The 26,797-nt window shown below is 44.4% G+C and overlaps 1 protein-coding gene across 3 annotated transcripts in view; it reads left to right on the top strand.

The window, feature by feature from the left end:
- LOC140189932 (cAMP-dependent protein kinase inhibitor alpha-like) overlaps positions 1-26,797 on the top strand; it is a 180,414-nt gene that overhangs the window by 36,109 nt on the left and 117,508 nt on the right. For all 3 annotated transcript variants that reach the window (XM_072246286.1, XM_072246288.1, XM_072246287.1), the window contains exon 2: positions 14,421-14,523. The gene's annotated coding sequence lies outside the window, so the exon portion shown is untranslated. The remainder of the gene's footprint in view (positions 1-14,420; positions 14,524-26,797) is intronic.

The raw sequence follows: 26,797 nt of genomic DNA, 5'->3' as shown, positions 1-26,797 counted from the left end.
GAGTACTCGCGTGTGTGTGTGTGTATATACACACATACATACATATATATACACACACACACACACACACACATATATGTATATATGAGGGAGGAGGCAGCGCGACATAGCGCGCACGGCCGTTCTGAATGAATATCGTATGTGTAACTAGGGGGGACGTGCACAATCCGGATTTGATGGGGACAGTCGTAAGAAGCACGGAGGAACACCTGAAGTAACTTCTGAAATGTCCGCTTTGCTGCTGCTGCTACTGTGCGATCGAGAATCTCTGGAGACGAAGGCCCCAAATCCTCGGCTTTGCCTATTGCCTGTTGCCGGGGCCGGGGTTGAAGCGCTCAGCAGAGATGGTGCTCAGTGCTCGGTGTTGGAGAGCTGGTCGGAGGCTCGGAGTTTTCGGATGGACTCTGAGTCGGACTGTGGTCGGATGCTTCCAGGATGCTGCATCGGCAAGTTGGCGGCGCTGGAGGTTCACTGTCTGCGTGAGATGATGGGACTTTCGAGAGACTTTGAGACTTTTACTGTGCCCATGGTCTGTTCTTATCAAACTACGGTATTGCTTTGCACTGTTGTAACTATATGTTATAATTATGTGGTTTTTGTTAGTTTTTAAGTCGGTTTGTCATGTGTTTCCATGACATCATTCTGGAAAAACATTGTATCATTTCTTAATGCATGCATTACTAAATGACAATAAAAGAGGACTGCGTGTCCTCATAATCATAATCATAATATATAATATACTAGATAACGGGGTGACCCGTTGGAGCACCCTTTGGGAGAAGAGTAGTGCAGTCGGATGTGACTAGAATGAACATTAAATTTTCCTGAATGCTATTAGTATCACTTTGCTTTGGAAATTGAAGAAGAAAACAGTTTATTAAAGATATACACAAATACAGACATGTATATACACACACACACACACACACATATAATGTTAAGCATTCTTTGTTTAATTAATTATGGATTGTATATAAAAATACGTTAATTGCATATGTTATCATGCCACCACATGATACGTACATGCCTCACTTTAAGGACGTAATTACACCCGCATTTCGGACTCCCATGTCTTCCTTTGAATTAGTTTAATGTTTCGAAGTTGCAAACTGTAACAGAGTAGGTCTTTATAAGTTGGCACAGTGTTGTGGGTCGAAGAGCCTGTGCGTCGTTCAGTCGTTAAGTCGAGTCTGACTCTTCGTGACCCTCATGGTCCAGAGGGTTTTCATGGCAAGATACGGAAGTAGATTGCCAAACTCTTTCTTCTGCGCAGATACTGCTGCTGCCCGGGTTGGGACCTGGCTGGGTTTGAACTCACGACCATCTGCCTTGAAGTCCAGTGCTGATGCTGCTACACCACCGGCCGGTACTGTTCTATGAAATGTAAGGACATGAAGTTGCTAATATTCTGTTTGGATAACAGGGTCAGAAGTCGAACGAGGTGGTATGCACTGATTGTTGAGTTTGCCTGTCTCTATATCCTTGAATACTCAAACTGCACCTGTTCTTCCGCATCAGATCTTGTCTCGGACAACTTGCTATTTTAAAAAAAATCTATTTTTGAAAATAGAACTGCACCCATTCTGTCCTTGATTGTCTGATTTATTCCTGGCACACTTTAATTTAGAACACTGTTCCTTTGTGCCAAAAATAACATCCTGGAAGGTTTCTGTTTATTTTTAGCAGGATGTTAAAGGCTTGAATGTGATTTTACAAGATCTAGTTCCTTCCGTTGGGAGCTTAAATTGTGATAAACTGAGCTAATCTGCTAATCTTTACAAAATGAATTACATTAGACCAATGAGTGACAGATCAGGTGCAGGATCAAACTCTGATGCAGTAGTCAAAGTCAAGTTTATTGTCATTTAACTATATAAATGTATACTGTCAAATGAGACAATGTTTCTCCGGACCAGGATGTAAAGCACGGTAGTACACATAACACACAATGACTTATGAAGGTAAGGATAACATTTACAGATGAATCACATATAAATAACAAACTAAAGCACACTAATTAAATATTGTCAGGTATGGAACAGACTAAACAGTGACCCTTTGAATATAATACGACAGGGAGTTTAGAAGCCTAATGGCCCGAGGGAAGAAACTGTTTCCCATCCTGACCGTTCTTGTTTTTATGCATCGGAGTCTCCTGCCTGATGGTAGAAAGTCAAAGAGGGTAGTGGGATCCTTGATAATGCTAAGGGTCCTGTGTATGCAGTGCTCCTGATAAATGTCCACGATGGATGGCTAAATAGGGAGCTGTGCCTATTTTGTTTTAATCAGAGAGATGACAAGTTCAGTGGTTCATTTATTATAAGGATATACAACTCTGGAATTCTTCTTCTCCAGATAGCCATGAAACCAAGAAAGTAAAGAATGGCATCATGATCATCAAACACCAAATCCCTCCTCCCTGCACAAAAATCAAACAAAAACCAAACAGGCACATTGACCCCCCCCCAATCCTCCTCCCCTCACACAAAAAATGAGCAATGTCGGGAGAAAAACACAGAATATAAAAAAAAACTGTAAGACTGGAAAAATAAAGTCTATTGTCCAAGTCCATATCCAATATAGTCCAATTAAGAACCTGGTGGCATGGTGCAAAGACAATAACCTATCCCTCAATGTCAGCAAGACGAAGGAATTGGCTGTTGTCTTCAGAAGGAGTAGCGGACTGCATGGCCCCATTTACATCGGTGGCGCGCAAGTGGAACAGGTCAAAAGCTTTAAGTTTCTCGGGATCAATATCATAAATGACTTGACTTGGTCCAACCAAGCAGTGTCCACTTGCCAAGAAGGCCCACCAGCACCTTTACTTCCTGAGAAAACTAAAGAAATTTGGCCTGTCCCCTAAAACCCTCACTAATTTTTATAGATACACCGTAGAAAGCATTCGTCTAGGGTGCATCACAACCTGGTATGGAAGTTGTCCTGTCCAAGACTGGAAGAAGCTGCAGAAGACCGTGAACACAGCCCAGCACATCACGCAAACCAATCTTCTGTCCTTGGACTCACTTTACACCGCACGCTGTCGGAGCAGTGCTGTCAGGATAATCAAGGACACGACCCACCCAGCCAACACACTTTTCGTCCCTCTTCCCTCCGGGAGAAGGCTCAGGAGCTTGAAGACTCGTACGGCCAGATTTGGGAACAGCTTCTTTCCAACTGTGATAAGACTGCTGAACGGATCCTGACCCAGATCTGGGCCGTTCCCTCCAAATATCCGGACCTGCCTCTCGGTTTTTTGCACTACCTCACTTTCCCTTTTCTATTTTCTATTTACGATTTATGATTTAAATTTTTAATTTTTACTATCAATTTGTACTCCAGGGAGCGCGAAGCGCAGAATCAGATATCGCTGTGATGATTGTACGCTCTAGTATCAATTGTTTGGTGACAATAAAGTATAAAGTATAAATGCAGAAAACCTGGGTAACATTCTCCGGGCACAGCGCTAGGCCTTTCCCTTTCTGGCAACGAGCGAACCCACCAGTAATCAAAAGACAGTCTCCCCTCTCCAACAGCAGAGCAATCTTTTTTCCCTGCGGTAAAAAGGCAGTTTCCCCTTTCCGTAGCAGAGTGATCTCACCAGATATCAAAAAGCAGTTTCCCTCTCTCTGTAGCAGAGCGATTTTCCCCGCAATTAAAAAATCAGACAGCCACTGCTCACCTTCCGCATTCACCTCAATGTTCCAACCTCAACAGTCGCTTTAATCGGTGAGCAATGGACGCTTTAATTGCCAAAATTGAGCTGAACGTTGGCTCGCACCCCACAGGCTTCTGGCCATGAGGTTCCCACACACTGTCGCTTTCTCCCAGAACCCTCTCAGAAGTGTAGAGCAGACGTCAGTTGTACCCCCTGGTGTTAGTACGGCTCTTGTGTGTCCCTGCAACTTCCTGGAGTGACAATGTAACCATTAAATGGCTTCCTCTTTGTCCATCTCATCTCTAATATGACACGTTGAATGTTTCTGGCCACTTTCAATGGCTCTGCATATACGTTTATGCATACACGGACAAAATATATGGATGTATATACAGATATACAGGTGGCTCAGTAGCATAGCGGTCAGCTTTACAGCACCAGCAATAGTCAATTGGGGTTGAATTCCTGCTTCTGTCTGTAAGGAGCTTGTACGTTCTGCCCATGAGCATGTGGGTTTCCTCCGGGTGCTCCTGTTTCCTCCCACAGTCCAAAGGCATACAATTTAGGGTCAGTAAGTTGTGGGTGTGCTACATTGGTACCGGACACTTGTGGGCTGCTCCCGGCACATCCTCGGACTGTGTTGGCATTGACACGAACGGCATGTTTCATTGTTAAGTTTTGACTAATAAAGCCATTTCTTTTTCCCCTCCCGAATTTCTGCACTAGCTTTGGGCAAAAACCTGTTGTAACTCATCTGCCAAACCCGGCTTGATGTTACTGGAGCCCAGTGTCATCAATCTGTGCAATACGATTCCAGGAACCGGTCAGGACGCGCACAAGAGTCGAACAAAACCTTTGCCCGAGAGCAAAGGCACACCCTAAGCTTCTGACGTTCTGAATCCTTCAGAAATCTGCAACTTCAAATGCAAAAGTAATTTACAACTAAAATGTATTTTTCTTCCTTGTGTGCAGAAAAAGTGAGGCGACACGGTAGCGTAATGGTCAGCACGACACTTTACAGTACCAGTGACCCCGGTTCAATTCCCGCCACTGCCTGTAAGGCGCTTGTACGTTCTCCCCGTGCAGGTTTCCTCTCGCAATCCAAAGACCGACCGGTTGGTAGGTTAATTGGTCATTGTAAATTGGGGATTGATTGTTGGGTGGCGTGGCTCAAAGGGCCAGAAGGACTATTCTGTGCTGCAACTCAATAAATTACTAAAGAGATTCAGTGAGGCAGCATCTGCAGACAGTTTTCGCAGCTCAAATACCAGTAGTTTTGCACTCTGCTGCCAGAATGCAGAATCCAGTAGCAGGATTCTACTTCAAATTCTGCACTTGGGTACACAAGCATTCAAACCCCAAGCTTGCTGGCATGCTTTCCTGATTGAATTTTATTCTGAGTTTGAGGGAGAGAAGAATGAGCTTCATTTTTAAACTTGAACAATAAAATTTCGGCATGTACGAAGGCACAGCTGGTGAATTGACAAGTTCATTCAGTCGCAGTACAAGGGCAGAACTTTAAGGTGATTGGTTTGAATATACAGAATTGACATTCAAACAAGAAAGGAAAAATTGCAAGAATAGGGCCCATTGGCGGCGGTTAATTAAAAAGATAAAGTTGTGTCAATCCAAAGGAATTCAAATTCAAGTTTAATTATCATTCAACTATACATGAACACAGCCAAGTGGAAAAAGTCTTCCTCTGGGGCCAAGGTGCAAAACATACACAGCACGTTCAGAATAGTGAGCAAAAACAAACAGTCACGCAAAAAGAAGCCCACATATAATTGTATATAATTCCCTGTTAGTTGCCAGCCGATCTCTGCCCCTTTGCATTGACCTGTCCAAATGAATAGTGTTCCTCCATCCCCACATAGGTTGAGTTGGGCTGACCCTCGCGTTGAGCCAAGTCATTGAAGGAACGCTTCAGGCTGGCAAAGACTTGGTGTCTTCAGCTGCATGAGACTGCCACCTGGATATTAGAAGTTGTTGGTTGTTGGGGTAAATAGACAATAGATGCAGAAGTAGACCATTCGGCCCTTCGAGCCTGCACCGCCATTCTGAGATCATGGCTGATCACCTACTATCAATACCTGGTTCCTGCCTTGTCCCCATAACCTTTGATTCCCCTATCCATAAGATACCTATCTAGCTCCTTCTTGAAAGCATCCAGAGAATTGGCCTCCACTGCCTAATGAGGCAGCGCGTTCCACACCTCCACAACTCTCTGGGAGAAGAAGTTCCTCCTCAACTCTGTCCTAGATGACCTACCCCTTGTTCTTAAACCATGCCCTCTGGTACTGGACTCTCCCAGCATCTGGAACATATTTCCTGCCTCTATCTTATCCAATCCCTTAATAATCTTATATGTCTCAATCAGATCCTCCCTCGATCTCCTTAATTCCAGCGTGTACAAGCCAAAGAGGTCAAAGATTGGCTTTATTTGCCACATGTACCTCAAAATGGTAGGGTAGTGGTTAGCGCAACGTTTACAGTGCAGGCGACCCGGGTTCAATTCCTGCCGCTGCCTGCAAGGGGTTTGTACGCCCTCCCCGTGGCCGCGTGGGTTTCCCCACGGTGCTCCGGTTTCCTCCCACAGTCTTAAAGACGTAGCGGTTGGTAGGTGATTGGTCGTTGTAAATTGTCCCGTGATTAGGCTCTGATTAAATCTGGAGATTGCAGGGCAGCGTGGCTCGAAGGATCAGGAAGGCCTATTCCATGCAGTACGTCAATAATTTAAAAAAATGTTTAAAAAAAAAATTGAAACACACAATGAAGCACATCATTTTGTGCCAGTGACCTACACATTCCGAGGACATGCTGGGGGCCACCCGCACGTGCCACCCTTCCAGTGCCAGCATAGCATGCCGATAATTCACTAATCCTAACCCTTTCGTCTGTCTTTGGAATGTGGAAGGAAAGGCGTCGGGATAATTGGTCATTGTAGTTTGTCGCGAGTTTAGGCTGGGTTTAAATCACGGGATCGTTGGGCTTGAATTGGGGGATCGCTGGGTTTCAATCGGGGGATCGCTGGGTCTGAATCGGTGGATCGCTGGGTCTGAATCGGTGGATCACTGGGCGTGAATCGGGAGATCGCTGGGTCTGAATCGGGGGATTGCTGGGTTTAAATCGGGGGATCTCTGGGCTTAAAGAGCTGGAAGAGCCTACTCTGCCTGTATCTCAATTTTTAAAAAAAGAAACAGAGCACCCGGAGGAAGTTCACACAGACATAGGGAGAACATGCAAATCCCCTACCAACGGTGGCGGGAATTGAACCCTATTCTTCTGATCACTGGCACTGTAAAGCAAAGGAAACCTTATCGCACTACGTAAGTCACCACATACAACCCTGAGATTCATTTTCCTGTGGGCATACTCAGCAAATCTATAGAGTAGAGACTATAACAGGGTCAATGAAAGATCAACCACAGTGCAGAAGACAACAAACTGTGCAATTGCGAATATAACTAAATAGCAATAAGTAATGAGGACATGAGATAAAGAGTCTTTAAAGTGAGATCATTGGTTGTTGGAATGTCTGAATGGATGGACAATTGAGTGTAGGTATCCCCTTCGTTGAAGAGCCTGATGGTTGAGGGGTAGTAACTGTTCTTGAACCTGGTGGTGCGAGTCCTGAGGCTCTTGTACTTTTCTACCTGATGGCGGCAGCGAGAAGAGAGCATGGCCCAGGTTGTGAGGATCTCTGATGATAGATGCTGCTTTCCTACGACAGCGTTTCATGTAGATGTGCTCAGTGGTTGGGAGGGCTTTACCCATGATGCACTGGGCTGAATCCACTACATTTTATAGGATTCTCTGTTCAAGGGCACTGGCGTTTCCATACCAGGCCGTGTAATATAGGGGTCATCGTGGCTGGAAGAAACACGAGAAGTAAATTAAAATGATGTAAATGCAGTGTTCTCCTCCAACCTGGTCTAATCCTGCTCTTTTCACTCTTAAATTATTGATTAAATGCAGGACATTCAATGACAGAAAAATCTATTTTTATCTTGGCAGCCTTACCTAAATGGCATATTTTTAGCAATACACGCAGAATGCTGGAGGAACTCAGCAGGCCAGGCAGCATCTATGGAAATGAATAAACTGTAGACATTTCGGAGCCAGACCCTTCTTCAGAACTGAGAAGGAAGAGAGAAGGTGCCAGAATAAAAAGGTGGAGGGAGGGGAAAGAAGACTAACCGGAAGGTGATAGGTGAAGCCAGGTGGGTGGGGAAGGTCAGGGGCTGAAGAGGAAGGAATCTGATAGAAGAGGAGAGTGGCCCATAGGAGAAAGGGAAGGAGGAGGGGAGTGAGAAGAGGTAAAAGTGAATAGAGGGTGGGGGAATTTTTTTTTACCAGAAGAAGAAATCAGTATGCATGCCATCAGGTTGTTGGCTACCCAGATGTAATATAAGGTGTTGCTCCTCCACCCCGAGGGTGGCCTCATCTTGGCACAAGACGAGGCCATAGACCAACATGTCGGAATGGGAATTAAAATGTTTGACCACTGGGAAGTTCTGCTTGTGGCAGATGGAGGCGGAGCTGCCTGACTTCTAAATATTTATAGTGTGGTCACATTTTTCTATCATGAAATCGGAACATGTTGGTCTGGCATGAAGCTTGTGTAATGATAGATCTGTAATGAAGATGCACATACTCTTCTTCACTAAAGATTAAATACACATTCAGAAGTTCATGATATCTCTTTGTGATTATTTCAATAGAACGCTATCGGCTCTATGAAATGGCTGGTGGATTACCCGCTGATACGTGGTAGCCAGTATCTTAAATGCCAGCAATAACTCTTGACTGTATTTTCCCTGTCATTCATTCAAAGTAAAATTTCTTATCAAAGTACAAATATGTTACCATATCCAACCTTAATTCATTTTCTTGTGGGCATTTACAGAAAAAGAAATACGATAGGATTTATGACTAATGTTGTGGCGCTAATTTATGCTCTGTAAGTGTAGTAGTTAATACAACGGTTTACAGTACGGGCGACCCGGGTTCAATTCTCGCTGCCGCCTGTAAGGAGTTTGTACGTTCTCCCCGTGACTGCGTGGGATTCCTCCGGGTGCTCTGGTTTCCTCCCACAGTCCAAAGACGTACCGGTTGGTAGGCTAATTGTTCATTGTAAATTGTCCCGTAATTAGGCTGGGATTAATTCGGGGACGGCACACCCAGAAGGGGTGGAAAGGCCTACTGTGCGCTGTATCTCAATAAAATAAACTTTAAGATTACCATTTGCCAACTGCCCATGTTTCATGCAAATGAATAGATCCTCCTCAGATTAACATAAATTTGGCAGAGCAGAGGGATTATCTCAGGGTCTGAAGTTTAGTCACCTGAGACATCTCAATCTGTGCACAAAACCAATGAGGCAATTTGTATTTGTTTTCATAGACATATGTTAACGACTGTATATTAATTACAAACGTACATAATTGGTAAATATGCAAGGATATATTTAAAGAGCAGTAAAATATTGGACTGCTGGAAAATGAGACTGCACAGAGGTAGTGATGGAGACAAAGAAATGGCGGACGAACTGAATAAATATTTTGTATCAGTCTTCACCATGGAAGACACTAGCAGAATGCCAGAAGTTCGTGAGAAGTCAGGGGGGCAGAAGTCAGTGAAGTTGCCAGTACTAGGGAGAAGGTGTTTGGGAAACTGAAAGGTCTGAAGGTAGATAAATCACCCTGGACCAGACGGTCTACATCCCAGGCTTCTGAAAGAGGTGGCTGAAGAGATTGCTTAGGCATCAGTAGTGATCCTTCAAGAATCACTAGATTCTACAATGGTTCCAGAGGACTGGAAAATTACAAATGTCACTCCACTCTTCAAGAAGGGAGGGAGGCTGAACAAAGGACATTATAGGCAAGTTACTCTGACACTCTCATTTAACAAATGCGATAAGGGTCATTTTTAAGTTGATTGTTAAGGATGAGGTCTCGGGGGTTCTTGGCAGTACAAGATAAAATTCGCCAAGGTTAGTATGATTGCCTTAAAGGGAAATCTTGCATGACAAACCTGTTGGAATTCTTTGAGGAAATAACAATCAGTATTGACAAAGGTGAATCGGTAGTCTTCAATGTTGTGTACTCGGATTTTCAGAAGGCTTTGACAAGATGCTGCACGTGAGGCTGCTTAGCAAGATGAGGGCCTGTGGTATTACAGGAAAGATGCTCGCGTGGATGGAACAGTGGCTGATTGGCAGGAGGCAAAGAGAGGGAATAAAGGGAGCCTCTTGTCATTGCCTACAGGTGAAACGTGGTGTTCCACTAAGGTCGGAGTTGGGACCGGTTCTTTTTATGTTGTCTGTCATTGATTTGGATGCTGGAATTGATGGCTTTGCGGCTAGGTTTGTGGATGATACAAAGATAGGCGGAGGGGAAGGTGGTATTGAGGAAGTAGAGAGTCTACAGAAGGACTTAGACAGTAGGGTTAGGGATGCAGATGGAACCCAGTGTCGGAAAGTGTACGGTCATGCACTTTGGTGGCAGGAATAAAAGCAAAGACTATTTTCTGAAAGGGGAGAAAATGTAAAACTCCACAGTGCAAAGGGACTCGGGAGTCCTTGTGGAGGATTCCCTAAAGTTAACTTGCAACTTGAGTCGGTGGTGAGAAGTCACATGCGATGTTAGCATTCATTTTGAGAAGATTAGAATATGAAAGCAAGGGTGAATGTTGAGGCTTTATAAGGCCCTGGTGAGGCCTCACTTGGAGGTTTTTGAGCTGTTTTGGGCCCTTTTCTAAGAAAGGACGTGCTGACATTGGAGAAGGTTCACAAAAAAGATTCCTGAAATGAAAGGCTCATCGTATGAGGAGTGCTTGCTGGTTCTGGACCTGTACTCGCTGGAATTTAGAAGAATGAAGTGGAATCTCATTGAAGCCTATTGAATGGGCTTGAGTGGATGTAGAGGGGATAGTTCCTATTGTGGGGGAGTCTAGCACCAGAGGACACAACCTCTGAATAGAGGGATGTCCATTTGGGACGGAGATGAGTAGGAGATTCTTTAGCCAAAATATGCAAAGAATCTGTGGAATTCATCGCCACAGGTGGCTGTGGAGGCCAAGTCACTGGGTCTATTTAAGGCGGAGGTTGGTAGGTTCTAGATTAGCCAGTGCTTGAAGTGTTACCGGGAGAAGGCAGAAGAATGGGGTTGAGAAGGGAATGGATCAGCCATGATGAAATGTCTGAGCACACTCGACTGGTCGAACGGCCCAACTCTCCTCCTGTGCCTTATGGTCCTGCCTAATTGTCTTAGATAGTTAAGAACACTGTGTCCTTCCAAGCTAAAATAAGTAATTATTTAGCATGCAATTCATAAGCTATCACTAATTTGTCTGCTTCAGATGCAGGAGTTTTTTTAAAAAAATGCAATAATTGGTGGAAGTTTATTTTTAAAAATATATACAACTGCTGTCCAAATTACATACTAAGGTGGTTGTCAGTTGTATGAAATGTTGATTTCACTATTTGAAGTAAATAGGGATTCACCTTCTACCCTAAATGCATAATGGACAAAAGCACGTTATTTGTGTTGGAAGTGTCCAGCAGGTCGGACAGCATCAGTAGTGATAAAGCAGAGCTCTTCTCTCAAGGACCAAGCGCAGTGTAGAATTTTGAAGGCAGGTCAGGTTGGGGTGGAGGGTTAAAGTGACAGGCAACTGGAAAATCAGGGCCAGCCTTTGGACTGAAAAGTGCTCCTGCAAAGTTGGTGACCCGATCTGCATTTTGCTTCTCCAGTGAGGAAGAGGCCACAAAGGGCAATGCACCAAATGGGAAGAAGGGCAAGTAGATTGCCACTTGACCTTTACTTTTTGTTGACAGTTTGCGCCCTGTTGTTCCTTCTCCGTCTTTGCGCTTGCAGTTCACGTGATAAGTTTTAACAAAATGCTGGAGGAACTCAGCAGGCCAGGCAGCATCCATGGAACACAGGCCATGTTTCGGGCCGAGACCCTTCTTCGGAACTGAGAAGGAAGTGGGGAGATGCCTGAAAGTGGGAAGGAGGCTAGCTCAAAGGTGATAGGTGACGCCAGGTGGGTGGGAAAAGTCAAGGGCTGGAGAGGAAAGGATCTGATGGGAGAGGAGAGCGGACCATAGGAGAAAGGGAAGGACCATTATAGGCCATCCACTCCCTCAGCTACCTTGGCTGCACCTTCTCCCACTCTGCTTCCTGCAAGGACTCCCTTCCATTTTCTCAGTTTTCCATATTCGTTGTAACTGTAATGGCAACAAGACATTCTCTTTATACGCTATTTATTCCCAAACCACAGCTTTTGCTCTACCAGTCAATGCTACGTCTCTGTTATGTCACTTCCTGCTACGCGGCACAGTAGCGTCGTGGTTAGCGCGACGCTTTACAGTACGGGCGACCCGGGTTCAGTTCCCATCGCTGCCTGTAAGGAGTTTGTACCTTCTCCCTGTGACTGTGTGGGTTTCCTCCAGGTGCTCTGGTTTCCTCCCACAGTCCAAAGACGTACCAGTTGGTGGGTAAATTGTCCCTAGGATTAAATCGGGGGATTGCTAGGTGGCACAGCTCAAAAGAATGTAAGAGCCTATTGCACGCTGTATCTTAATAAGTAAATAACTAAATTGACTCTACTTGCCTTCTCTCTAGAACAAGAATAGTGTCATCCTCTCCTCTCACTCACCACATTCACTGGGGCTTCCTCCATTAACTTCCACGGTCAGACATCCTGCAACCCTGCGCCCAATCCAACCTTCTCGAACCTTCAGCACTCTGAAGGGAGTCTGCTGTGCAACTCCTCAGTTCTTCCGTTCCATCTCAACCAGCCACTCCCCTTCTCTCAGTGTCTCTCAGTGCAGTGCTCGCCCTTTTGTCTCCCCCCTTCATCGTCTGGGATCCCGGACATTTCTCGCAGGCAAAGCAATAATTCACTAGGAGCAATGCTTCTCTCACAATTTGGCCTCCTCTGCATCGGGGAAGCCAGATGCAGATTGGGGGCTGATTAATAGAATGCTACAGTCTGCAACGGTCAACATTCCACCTGTGCTCCAACCTTGTACCCTGTTTCAACAATGCCCAATTTAAGATGAAAGAACACATGAAGCCCTGAAGAAGGGTCTCGGCCCGAAACGTCGACTTTTTTACTCTTTTCCATAAATGCTGCCTGACCTGCTGAGCTCCTCCAGCAATTTGTGTGTCTTCCTGTGGATTTCCAGCATCTAAAGGTATTCTGATGTTTGTGATAATCTTTAGTCTACCAACTTGGCATTTTGCAACCCCTTGGGTTTTGATACTGGATTTTAAGCAGTTCTTTATATGGACAAATGTGGCCGTATAAAAGTTGTACCTTTCTATTTCAATTCTTTTCTGCCTACAGAGCCATTGTTCGGTTGCAAACCAATAGTTGTCCAATTATCAAACATCTTTCCTTTTTTCTCCCGACTGCGCTGTTTTGTCGCTTTATCTGCTTTGATGAAAGGTCCTTGATGTCATACATTCTTGCCGTCTCTCTCCCTACCAATGCTGACTGACCTGTTTCAAACCAGCAACCATTCATCAGCAAAGACACTTCAATATCCTACTTATATTGTAAGACCATAAGATGTAGGAGCAGAATTAGGCCATTCGATCGTGGCTGAATTGTTTTCCCTGTCAATTTCATTCTCCTGCCTTTTCTCAGTAACCTTTGATGCCCCCTACTAATCAAGAACCTATCAGCCAATGGCGTGGCCTCCACAGCCGTCTGTGGCAATAAATTCCACAGGTACACCACCCTCCGGCTAAAGAAATTCTTCTTCATCTCTGTTTGAAAGGAACCTTCCTCTATTGTGAGGCTGTGCCCTCTGTTCCTAGACTCTCCCATTCTCCCAAATGTCTTTGCCATGTCCATTCCGTCTAGGCCTTGTCTGGAGAATGTCTTGAACCTTCAGATTTGCAAGGCCGTGCTATCCCAGAAAGCAGAAAGATACAGAGAGAGATTTGAAATGTGGATTATTTTTCAAATGCATTTTTTTTTACAGAAGTTTTGTAGCATTTGTGAGAGTAAATATAGTTTCTTACTTACTGCCTGTTACACCGCTGGCGTTTAGAGCAGCAATAAAGGCTCTCCGTCTCTGGGGGTGTTCAGGGCTTCCTTCATTGTGTCAGTAGCTTCCTCTCAGTTTTCACTACTATCAGTCATGCAAGTCCCGGGTGGAGACTCAGGAATACCGTCGCACTCAGATGTAGAAGGATTCTTTGATGTTGTTTCTGTAACAGTTTTGTTTACCAGTCAGGGTTGTTAGCCCTGAACTGAACCTCTGGTGGATGACTCTTAGTCAGGCCTCTACCCTTTGACCTGTTTGGCATGGGTGACCCTGCCAAGAGCCAAAGTATAAAGCCCTGACGCCAGCCAACACGGCACTCCGGGTCATTGAGGCATGCCTCCAAACCCTACGATAAGGTTGTGGTCCTCTGAAAGGAGTTGGCGTCTTCTAACACTAAATCTTCGTGTAGTGCAGCATGTTTTGATTTGTTTTCATTCAGTTTTGTACCTCTTTTCTCCATTTTTATTTGCCACTGTCAGCATTCCTGTTTCATACAGGGTAGTAGGCAGCAAGTGGGGTCGAAGGTCAGGAAGAGTACAGCCGCCTGCCCATGGTTTCAGAGGGTTCACAGTGAGGACAAGCGGCACTCAGCAAGAGGCGGGAGAAAAGACAAATAGACCTTAAACAGAGGCAAAATACTCGCATCGTCACCTCTGTGGTTCATTAACAAGCTCTTCATCCACCTTTGATCGTTCACAGCTTGGCGGGAGTCGGTACGAAGGTGAAAAGTATCTAGTCTGGCAACGCCACTGTGCAGGAACCGCTTTGTAGAGTCCTGAGCACCAAATGGCAGTCTGAGGAGGTAAGTGAAAATTTATTTCCCTCCCCCACCCCTCAAATATGTACATATATACACACACACACACACACACACACACACTGATACACATTGACTCACTGCAGAGTCTTTGTGTGTACTGATGGTAGGGGTGCAAATCTGTTTTTCGCTTGTAATTAGGCAATTGCAACCTTTCAAAATTACTTACTACCCCTTATTCCACTGGCGTTTCGGGCAGCAATGAGGGCCCCGCCATCTCTGGCGGGGTTCAGGACTTCCTTCATCATGTCAGTAGCTTCTTGTCTGCTTTCACTGCGTTAGTCATGCAAGCCCCAGGTGGAGACCCATGAATACCATCGCACTCAGATGCAGAAGGATTCTTCATTGCTGTTTCCGTAACAGTTTTGCTTTATCATTTAGGGTTGTTGGCCCTGAGCTGAACTCCGGAACCCAGAGGACCGGTCTTAGTTTGCCCTTTGGATTTGCCTCCTGAAGCACGTTGGGACCCATTTGAGTTTTTAACAACAATCTAGTAGATATCAGGGTCACTAATATTTATACCAGCTTTTAATTGTCAATTGGCTTGATTTGATTGTTAAAACTTCGCAGCTTCAGAAAGATAGTCCAACCCTCTGGATGTGATAACTTAAACAACCTGCTACTGTGTTGACATCAATGTTCGCTCTACGGTGTACGTGCACATGTATCTTTTGCTACTAGCGCATGAAGGAATTTAAACCGTGCACAAAAGGTTGTGATGCTCTACCTTATTGGCATGTTACGTATTTTTCACGATCATACACAATCACATTTCCCTTTCTGGTTTCTGATGCAGATGGTGTTTCCAACGTGGAGTTTGTGATGGTTTGTCTGCAGATTTTAGAACTGGCTTATTCATACTGTTTTTATTGAAGAATTTATTCAGTGTGCACTGAATAATTTGTCACCAGGCAAAAAATTGCACAGCACAAGATTTTTGTGCACACTGGTCATTACAAATTAGACGGAACATTGGTTGACATCCCTTGATTGTGTGTGTGTCTCCATTGGCTGTTCTCTGTACCTTCAGGCCAAACATCCAGAACCACAACAGAGGAAATATTCCTCTGGCTGATGTGCATTAGAACCTTGGACCAATATGTTCCACCATTAACACCACTGAAATTATCACCACTAGAACGGATTCTTTTGACCAATATTGCGAGTCGTTGTGGCCTCGACTAGGAAGAAGTAGATCCTGTACTGTAATTTCTCTAGGCAGCAGTTTAGTTACAATTACTTCCACCCTCTTAAACACAGAAGATAAATGTTTGCATAAAAATGTACTGTACATTTGGTTATACTGATCCACGCTCCACACAGGTATTTTTTTTTCCCACTTTTAATCCCGTCAATATTTACCTCTGCTCCTCTCTCCTCTCTCCCATGTTTTACCAGCCTTTGCTTCCAAGTAGCAACTCTACAACTCTAGTAATGAATTTCAGATCCTACCTCCAAGTGAAAATGAAATCAAATCCTTAGAAAGAGGTTACATAGGATCGGATCATTGTTACAATTGAATCATTGTGGATACAGTTAAGGAACTGCAAGTCTGTAAAGATCCTGCTGGGAGTTATATGCAGGCCTCTGAACAGTAGCCAGGATGTCAGTGACAAATTACAGTGGGAGATGGAAAATGCATGTGGATAGGGCAATGTTACGATATTCAATATGCAGGTAGATTGGGAAAATCAGGTTGGTGCTGAATTTGGATCCCAAGAGAGAGACTTTGTAGAATGCCGGTGAGATGGCTTTTTAGAGCAACTTGTGGCTGAGCCCACTAGGGGGTCAGTTATTCTGGATAGGGTGCTGTGTAATGGACTGGCAACACACATCAAAGTTGCTGGTGAATGCAGCAGGCCAGGCAGCATCTCTAGGAAGAGGTACAGTCGACGTTTCAGGCCGAGACCCTTCGTTAGTCCTGATGAAGGGTCTCGGCCTGAAACGTCGACTGTACCTCTTCCTAAAGACGCTGACTGGCCTGCTGCGTTCACCAGCAACTTTGAGGTGTGTTGCTTGAATTTCCAGCATCTGCAGAATTCCTGTTGTTTGTGTAATAGACTGGATTTGATTAGGGAGTTTAAGGTAAAGGAACCCTTAGGACACAGTGATCCTAATATGATACAATTCACACTGCAATTTGGGAAGGAGAAGGTAAAGTCAAATGTATCAGTATTACAGCGAGTTCTTCCAGCGGTTTGTGTGTCGCTTCAGATTTCTAACATCTGTTGTCTCTCTTGTGCGGTAATTAATCTAGTCAGTTTTGAAGTGTCCTTGGTATATTAAATGCTTGCTGGCACGTGATTAGAATGAGGATGTTACCTGACCAGGTGTGAGGAAGTAATGGTGCCTAGTTTGAGCTACAATGAACACCGGAGCCAGGGGGCACAAGGTCTGTCCTAAGCTGGGGCACGTGTTCTAAATGAAATGAGTAACCAGCTGGCATTTTATGCTGCTTCAGACTTCAGACTGATGCTTCACCGATATTGCCCTGGTAAGTCGAGAGTCATAGAGTCATGGAACGCTACAGGGCAGAAACAGGCCCTTCAGCCCATCTAGTCCATGCTGAACTGTTACCTGCCTAGTCTCATCGACCTGGACCATCACCCTCCATACTCTTCTCATCCACGTACTTGCCCAGATTTCTCTTAAGTGTTGAAATTGAGCCCACATCCACCTCTTCCCCTCGTCAGCTCGTCTCACACTCGCCCCTGCCCTCTGAACGAAGAGGTTACCCCTCTTGATCCCCTTAAATGTTTCACTTAGCAGAGGGGTGGAATAAAAGAAAAGCAAATTTTGGGGAAGGGAAACATCCCTCAGCGATCCTAAGTGGTGCGAATGGAGTCTTGCTAGTACGGGCCAACATCAGTATGTCTTCACCTTGTTACTTGTGAGGATCTAGCACTGTTAATGGAAACCTTTGGACATGATTGACAACTGACTAAACACAATTTTGGATTGGACGTTATTTACATATTGGAACTGACAACAAAGTAAATAACTCTGAAGACGGGGTTGTTATCCTGCGAGCGCTAAAGGCTTTCATTAAAGTACTTCAAGCGGCAAAGTGTGTGCAGCCACTTTCCTACCCGTGGTTGCTATGGTTACTGCAGTGTTTGTTTGCTGCTGTGTGTTTTGGGCCTCGTAAATCACCGTGGCAGCTCTTCCTATGTCCCTGGTGTTTCCTACGACATCTTGCCACTCTGGCAGAAAGATTATCTGCTCCTGCTTGTAAAAATTGTCACCCAGGATGCCCCAGAAGCAACCTGACACCAAGCAGAGACTCTTGGATTGTCACATTTGGTGTTGGTGTTGACCGTGTGGTGCCATTTGGCAACATTTACGTGGTTATGAGTGTGGATTCTCCAAATAAAATCAGCCAGCTTTTGGCTGATTGCTTGTTTATGCCTATTGAAATGGTTACCTAAGATTAAAATTCACCGCAGCTTGGGAGGTTGGGGGACAGATATTGTACTAACTTGTTCTTTATTTAATGAGATACAGTGCGGAACAGGCCCGCCCTTATTTTCGAGGCACCCGCCCAGCAATCCCTGATTTAACTCAAGGGACTATTCACAATGAAAAAATTAATCTACTAACCGGTACACCTTTAAGGTGTGGGAGGAAGCCAGTGCGCACGGAAGAAACCCACGCAGTCACGGGGAGAACGTATAAACTCCTTATAGGCAGTGGTAGGAATTGAACCTGGGTCGCCTGTACCACAAAGCGCTGTGCTAACCACTGTGTTACCGTGCCACCTCTTGGGTCTTCCTTGAGTTAAGAAGGCTTAAAGGTAATCTACTTGAGATATTTAATGCAATTAAGGAAATTAGTTCACTTCCTGCCCTGTTCTGTGTTTGGATAACTGCTCAAAGTCAGAATGCTTTTAGTGTAGAAATTTGCTTCAGCATCCTCGCGTTCCAGATTTGGGAAAGCAAGCCACTTATCGTGCTTGCCTGCCCTCTCAAACAAAGGAATTTAGCGGGGTGGCCTGGGCGTTAATGGACCTGGCGGGTAGGTTTTCACTGAGGATGTTCCCTTGTCGCGTAGCCATCAAGAGTAGTCCACTTAGCCACAGGATTACCCACAACTTTAAAAAGGAAGGAGGGAGCGTGAAGAAGCAAAATGGTTTGTTAAGCACAAACACTAAATTTGAGGCAAGAATTCAGAGCAACGAGTATTTGATGCAACACTCACAACACGCTGGAGGAACTCAGCAGGTCGGGCAGCACCCGTGGAAACAACCGGTCAACGTTTCAGGCCGGAACCCTTCGTCAGGACTGTAGGGGGAAGGGGCAGAGGCCCTGTAAAGAAGGTGGGGGGAGGGTGGGAAGGAGAAGGCTGGTAGGTTCCAGGTGAAAAACCAGTAAGGGGAAAGATCAAGGGGTGGGGGAGAGGAGGCAGGGAGGTGATAGGCAGGAAAGGTGAAGAAGGAACAGGGGAAAACACAATGGGTAGTAGAAGGAGGCAGAACCATGAGGGAGGTAGTAGGCAGCTGGGGGAGGGGGCAGAGTGAAATTGGGATAGGGGAAGGGAAGGGGAAGGAATTACTGGAAGTAGGAGAATTCAGTGTTCACTCCAGCATGTTGTGAGTGTTGCTTTGACCCCAGCATCTGCAGAGTATTTTGTGATAATGAGTATTTGATGCACTTTTTGTTTGCAAACATGTAGTAAAACAAAGGGGCCTCAAATTTTCATTGTTCTGAATTCCTCTAAAGGCTGAGCTAGGTCTTCAGCATCAGTACCACTGCTGTTTCTCTAACAGTTTAGTTTGACCAGTCAGGGTTGTTACCCCTGTGTTGAACCCCCGAACCTGGAGGACTGGTGAACCACTCTTAGTCTGGCCTCTACCCTTTGACCTGTGTGGCATTGGTGACCCCTACCAAGAGCCAAAGCATAAGGCCCTGACTCCAGCCAACATAGCTCTCCAGGTCATTGAGGCACGCAAGCCTCCAAACCCAATGACAAGGTTTTCCACGGTACATCTATAGAAATCTGTGAGTGTTTTTGGTGACGTACCAAATCTCCTCGAACTCCTAATGAAGTATAGCCACTGTCTTCACAATTGCATGAATATGTTGGGCTCAGGATAGATCCTCGGAGATGTTGACACCCTGGGACACCATAAGTAAAAATTGTCATAGTCATACAGTGTGTAAGGAGACCCCTTGACCCAATTGGTCCATGCCAGGCAAGCTGGACCTATTTACTCATGTTTGACCTATACCCCTTTACACATTTGCCATCTGTGACCTGGTCCAAGTACATTTAAAAGTGTTGTTAATGAACCTGCTGCAGCTTCTTTAGCCACTCTCTGACCTATCTCTGGGTGAAAAAGTTGCCCCTCTGGTCCCTATTAAATTGGGCCCCTGACACCTTAAACATATGCCCTTTAGTACTTGATTCCACAACTCTAGGGTCAAAGTGCATTCACCCTATGAGATTAGCTTTATTTTTCATCTGAGCATCGACACCTCAGTGAAACATGTCGTTTGCATCACTGCCAATGCAGTCCAAAGATGTACCGGGGGCAGCCCGGAGGTGTCGCCATGCTTGTAGTATGCCCACAACTTACTCGCCCTAACCTGTACGTGTCTGGACTGTGGGAGGAAACCGAAGCATCTGGAGGAGACCCACGGGGTCACAGGGAGAATGAAGAAGCCCCTTATGGACAGCGGTAGAAATTGAACCCCAATCCCCAGAATTGTAAAAAACAGAGCCAGGGAACCAGGCTGCCTGCCCTACCCCTCCTGCAACCAAGTCTCGCTAATGGCTACGATGTCAGAATTCCACAGGCTGATCCATGCCCTAAGCTCATCTGCCTTTCCTACAATGCTCCTTGCATACTCCTTACATAACTTAGAACTTTAGTCCCACAGTGCCCAACTTTTTGATTCCTATCTTACGTGTAGACTTAAGGATATCTTTCTCCACAACCATTTCATTATCTGTCCTGGCACTCTGGTTCCTATCCCCCTGCAACTCTAGTTTAAACAATCCACCCCTCCTCCCCCGCCCCGAGCAGCTCGAGCAAACCTTCCCACTGGTATATTAGTTCCCCTCCAGTTCAGGTGCTAGCTGTCCCTTCTGTATGATTCCCACCTTCCCTGGATGAGAGGCCAATGATCCAAAAATCGGAAACCCCTCCTCCTGCGCCATCTCCTAAGCTCTGGGTTAAATTGGATGACCTTCAGGACTGCTTAAGAAAGATATAAATCGGCTGCAGCATGTTGAAAACTCAGCAGCAAGAATCTTCACCCCAAAAAAAGGACAAAATCTGAGCACATTTCACATTTTGACATCATTACACTGGCTGCCTGTGTCCTTCAGGATAAATTTTAAAGTACTCTTAATTGTATGTAAGGATCTGGATAATTTAGCTTCTCCGTCTGTTGCAGAGAGTCTGTCTCCCTACATCCCTAATCAGAATCTTAGATCCTCGAGAGCTTGTTTGCTTAGTGTTCCTAGAGCCAAGGATGTAAGAAATGGTGATGTAGCCTTTTGCTCTTAGGCACTAAAATTCTGGAAAATTCTACCGACTGAGATATGCCAGGCTAGTACTGTGGAATGTTTCAAAATACTTTCAAAAACCTACTTTTTAAATTTGGCCTACTTATAAGATTACTTAATGCCTGTTGATGCTGAGTATATTTATATAATTTGGTATATTTGATTAGATTTTGTTCCATAAAATGTTTGTCCTTACTTATGATTTTTAATTCTGTTTCATATTTTTATGACTGTATTGATTTATCATTACGATCTATGTAAAGCACTTTGAGTCTGTACCTTAATGTATGAAAGATGCTGTATAAATTTATTGCTATATAATGACTCACTCCCGACGAGTATATTCTCAGTCTTGAAGGAGGATCTCAGCCCGAAAAGTCAGCTGCTTACTCACTTCCATAGATGCTGCCTGGCCTGCTGAGTTTCTGCAGCATTTTATGTGAATGTAAAAGAGTACAGCACAGGAACAGGCCCTTCGGCCCATAATGTTGTGCTGACCCAGCTAAAAAGCAAATCAAAAACACCCAAACGCGAATCCCTCCTACCTACACAATGTCCAGATCCCTCCATCTTCCTTCCATCCATGTGCCTATCGAATTTAATGTATTTGCCTCTACCACCATACCAAGCATCCACCACTCTCTGAGTAAAAAAACTTACTCCTCACATTCCCCTTGAACGTACCCCCCCCTCACCTTCAATACATGCCCTCTTGTACCAGACATTTCAACCCTGAGAAACAGATACTCCCTGTTTACTCTGTCGATGTAGACAGATGGTTGCTTTGGATTTCCAGCATCTGCAGACTTCCTCATGTTTAAGATATACAATATATATTTCCTGGTGTAATTTATAGTGATTTTAATGTATTGCACTGCACTGCTGCTGCAAAACAATAAATTTCTCGACATACATCGGTGATGTTCAGTCATCAGGGGGGGGGGAGCTACTGCACAGTACTGAAAGAGGCTGCAGAGGGGTGTAAATTTAGTCGGCTCCATCTTGGGCACTAGCCTACAAAGTACCCAGCACATCTTCAAGAAGTGGTGTCTCAGAAAGGCAGCGTCCATTATTAAGGACCTCCAGCACCCAGGGCATGCCCTTTTCTCACTGTTACCATCAGGAAGGAGGTACAGAAGCCTGAAGGCACACACTCAGCAATTCAGGAACAGCTCCTGAAACAGCTCCTCTGCCATCCGATTCCTAAATAGACATTGAACCCGTGAACACTACCTCACTCTTTAAATATATATTATTTCTGGTTTTTGCACAATTTTTAATCTATTCAATAAACATATACTGTAATTGATTTACTTATTAATTATTATTATTATTTTCTTCTATATTATGTATTGCATTGAATTGCTGCTGCTAAGTTAACAAATTTCACGACACATGCCGGTGATAATAAACCTGATTTTGATTCTGATTGAATTGAGTTGACTTTTTACTTACATCCTTCATATACATGAGGAGTAAAAATCTTTACGCCTCTGTCTAAATGTGCAATTTATAATGAATACTATGTGCAACAGGATAGTCATTAAGGCATCCGTTAGTCTTGCGAGACCATGGATCTGCGCCTGGAAAGTCTTCACTCTCCAGGGCGCAGGCCTGGACAAGGTTGTATGGAAGACCAGCAGTTGCCCATGCTGCAAGTCTCCCCTCTCCACGACACCGACGTTGTCCAAGGGAAGGGCATTAGGACCCATACAGGTTGGCACCAGTCGTCGTCGCAGAGCAATGTGTGATTAAGTGCCTTGCTCAAGGACACAACACGCTCCCTCGGCTGGGGCTCGAACTCACGACCTTCAGGTAGCTAGTCCAATGCCTTAACCACTCGGCCACGTGCTCACAAGGATAGTCAATATAACATAGAAATACTATTGTATCAGCATGATGTTAAACCTAATTCTGATTCTGAAGCTGTTTCCGAATGTGACTGGAGATGCTGTGGCTAGACACTTAGCCTGTGATTTGCAGGATGATTTTTTTTCCAACCAAGAAAATTCCTTGGAGAATTACTACTTTGCTGTTATTAATCACGCATCCTCTTCCTAATAGAAAGCTAATTCTGCCTACTTGAATCTGTCAAATTATTCAAAGATGTTTGATAACACACATCAGAAGAAATAAATCACCTCACAGTGTGCATTGAGTACTTGCAAGGCAATCAACTGTTGTATTTCTTTTCACTCTCAAAATCACAATGGCTGTTGATAGAACGAACAGCTAAAGACTCTGTCATAATCACCCACATAAGTGTTCAAAGTTCCTATTGCTACCATGAGCAATATATGTAACAATAAGTTGAACTGTTACTCATCGTGGGTCAAGATTCAGTGTTCTACTTATATAATTACTGGAATTTTCTTGCTCTTTCTTTTTCTCACACGATGAAGTCTTTTCAGGTCTGCTTAGCTAAACAAAAACCTTTAAATCCAAGGAAGTACCCAATGGCTGCTTTATTAGTACAGCTGCTCGTTAATGCAAATATCTAATCAGCCAATCACGTGGCGGCGACACAATGCATAAAAGCACGCTGGCTCAGTCAAGAGGTTCAGTTGTTGCTCCGGCCAAACAGCCTGCAGTCAATGAACAACAACTGCTAGCTTGAACTGAATTGAGTGGAAGCCGAGCATTTTCAGACTCTTTCATTGAGTTTGTGGTTTGATGTTTTATATTCTGTAGTTTTCGCTTGGTTTTTTTGCCATTTGTGTAATTTGTTGGGGTTTTTTGGTGCCTGGAGGGGGTTTGATGTTTTCGTTTGAATGGGTTCCATGGTTTTCTTTATTTCGTTGCTGTCGGTGAGAAGACAAATCTCAGAGTTGTATACCGCATACATACTTTGATAATAGATGTACTTTGAATCTTTTGACATCAGAATAGGGAAGGAGAGTGATCACTTGGATGGCTTTGACCATGGTGCCAGATGGGGTGGTTTGAGTATCTCAAAAAATGCCGCTTTCCTGGGGTTTTCACGCACAACAGTCTCTAGAGTTTACAGAGAGCAGTGTGAAAGACAAAATAAAACATCCAGTGAGTGGCGTTCTGCGGGCGAGAACACCTTGTTAATGAGAGAGGTCAGGGGAGAATGGCCAGACTGGCTCAAGCTGACAGGAAGGCGACAGTAACTCAAGTAACCACGTGTTACAACAGTGGTGCGCAGAAGAGCATCTCTGAACGCACAACATGTTGAACCTTGAAGCAGATGGGCTACGGCAACAGAAGACCAGGAACATAGACTCCGTGGCCACTTTATTAGGCAGCTCAGTAGCATGACGATTAGCAGGGGCTGTTCCAGCTCATGGTTGATCTGGGGTTCAGAGTTCAGTTCCAGGCTATTCAGTAAGGAGTCACTGTACGTCTTCACCATGGAGTGCGCAGTTTTTCCCCCTGTCCTCCCACAGTCCAAAGACGTACCAGGTAGGTGAAATGGTCACTGTAAGTTGTCCCATATTTAGGTCAGGGTTAATTGGGTTTGTCAGGGGGTGCTAGGGCAGCTTGGCTTGAAGGGCAGGAAGGGCCTACTTTGCACAGTATCACTAAATAAATAAAGTAGCCATCGAGTGTACATATAATACTTGTACTATGTTATATGGTATTCAATACTGACCATAAAAGTAAACAGGAGTAGACTTCTTATGTCAGCCCATGGCCTCCTCTGCTGCCACGATGAGGCCACACTCAGGTTGGAGGAGCAACACCTTATTTTCCATCTGGGTAGCATGAATATCAATTTCTCAGACTTCTGGTAATTGCCCCCCTCCTCCACTTTCACCATTCCCCATTCCTGTTTCTGTCTCTCACGTATCTCCTTACCTGCCCATCACCTCCCTCCTATGTTCTTTCCCCTTCCCTTAATCCCATGGTCTTCTGTCCTGTCCTATCAGATTCCCCTTCTCCAGCCCTTTATCTCTTTCACCAATCAACCTCACAGCCATTTACTTCAGCCCCCCCTCTCCCAGTTGCCCCTATCACCTACCACCTTGTGTGGCTACCTTCCCTCTCCCCACCTTCACACTCCGACTTCTCTTTCTTTCCAGTCTCGAAGAAGGGTCTCGGCCTGAAACATCGACTGTGTACTCTTTCCCGTGGGTGCTGCCTGGCCTGCTGAGTTCCTCCAGCATCTTGTGTGTGTTGCTTGAGAAGTAGTCTCTGCTCAATGTGCTCGTGTATGGTAGGATCTGAGTGAATGGCACGTAAACAAAAGTTTTACACTGTACCTCGGCATAGGTGGCTACAGAATTCCAATTCTTCCACTTGCTTCAGTATTTGTGAAGGTCACCGAGTAAGCTGCTATTTGCTGCTGTATTGTATACCAAATAAACTGAAGTGGATTTGAATGAATTTACTGCAGCCCTCTCACTGTAGGCTCGTAATGAGTTAGCTATTGCTGTGAATTCAACCTAACAGCAACGTAACTCAACGACTCGTTGGGATAACCATGAAAGAGGTCATTTCCATTAAATAAACACATCTGGGGGAAATATGATTTTGGGTAAACAAACATAAAAGCTCAAATGTTGTTTCTAAGGGAAAGCAGAGGCAGTTACTGTATGAACACTGACACACCACACAAATAATTTCAAATCACACCAGTATAAACTTAGATCAAAAATGTATTGACTAAAATTCTTAAACTGTAACAAACATAATAATACCTTACAATACAAAAAGAAGAAATGACCCATCATATAAATAAATAATAGTCTTCATCGCGCACACAATCGTTGGAGCTCATTGTTGCATTATCAATCCAGTTTGCTTCACTTTGTTTACTCACAGTACTAAAATGGCTTTGCGCTGAAGAACTTGTCCTAGGAAACAAATATTTGTACAACATTTAAGGAAAATAAAAAGTTGAATTTTTCTTCAGTGTCGTGTGCTAACTAACTAAAAGTTGCCTGCACATTCCCAGTGAGACCATTGCCAGGATGAGCATTTCCCAGCATCAGTATCTGTCCTTCCAAATGGGCTCTGTGAGTGTTTCACTCTGTTCCACTACGATGTTTGTTTCCGTTCTCCTTCTTCGATCCTGCGCTCACTCTAGAAAATGGCTCCCCCCTTCTTTTTTTGCGCTCTCTCAGGGGGAAAAACGTTAAGAAGACAAATCCTATTGGCTAATTCAACAAGCCTAACTTAATCCACTAAATTTTTATTTTAAAGGGCAAAAATTAAGTACTTGATTGTATAAAGTAATTAAAGGACCACATTGCATTTTGAGAAACTGCAGAAAATAAAAGACCCAACAGCATAACTGTATTAATAAAATAACATGTGGTCTTAACCCATGGTAGTACATCAGGATGATTGGGATTCTTGATTCAGATGAAATGGATCAGCAAGTGTAAAACCCTGGGGAATGTTTCACTGCTAACGTAATGGTCTTTCTGTAGAAGCAGTGTTTGGGTTATGGTTAGAGATAACGGGTGCTTTGGAAAGTGAGCTGGGTCCTTTGTTTGGTGGGAGATGAAGAGAGAAGATGGTTCATAGAACCGGTCATAGGATTTGACCCGGTGGGGGACCGTGGTTCGATGGAGCAAGGTGTCGACTTTGACTGGCCAATGGATGAATATGTTTGACTTTTGGAAGAGTTGAGCTCCAACTTGTGAATATTTGACTGTTTAATTATAATAGGCCCTTTTTGTTTTTTTTTACTTTCTTTTCTTTACTATCCCTTTAAGTTAAGATTCATAATTATAATTCCTTTAATCATATGCAGTGTGCTGTCTGTTATTTCTTGGCA

The sequence above is a fragment of the Mobula birostris genome, chromosome 29 (assembly GCF_030028105.1).
Source record: "Mobula birostris isolate sMobBir1 chromosome 29, sMobBir1.hap1, whole genome shotgun sequence".
Lineage (NCBI taxonomy): Eukaryota > Metazoa > Chordata > Chondrichthyes > Myliobatiformes > Myliobatidae > Mobula > Mobula birostris.
This window is presented reverse-complemented; position numbering and strand designations above follow the sequence as displayed.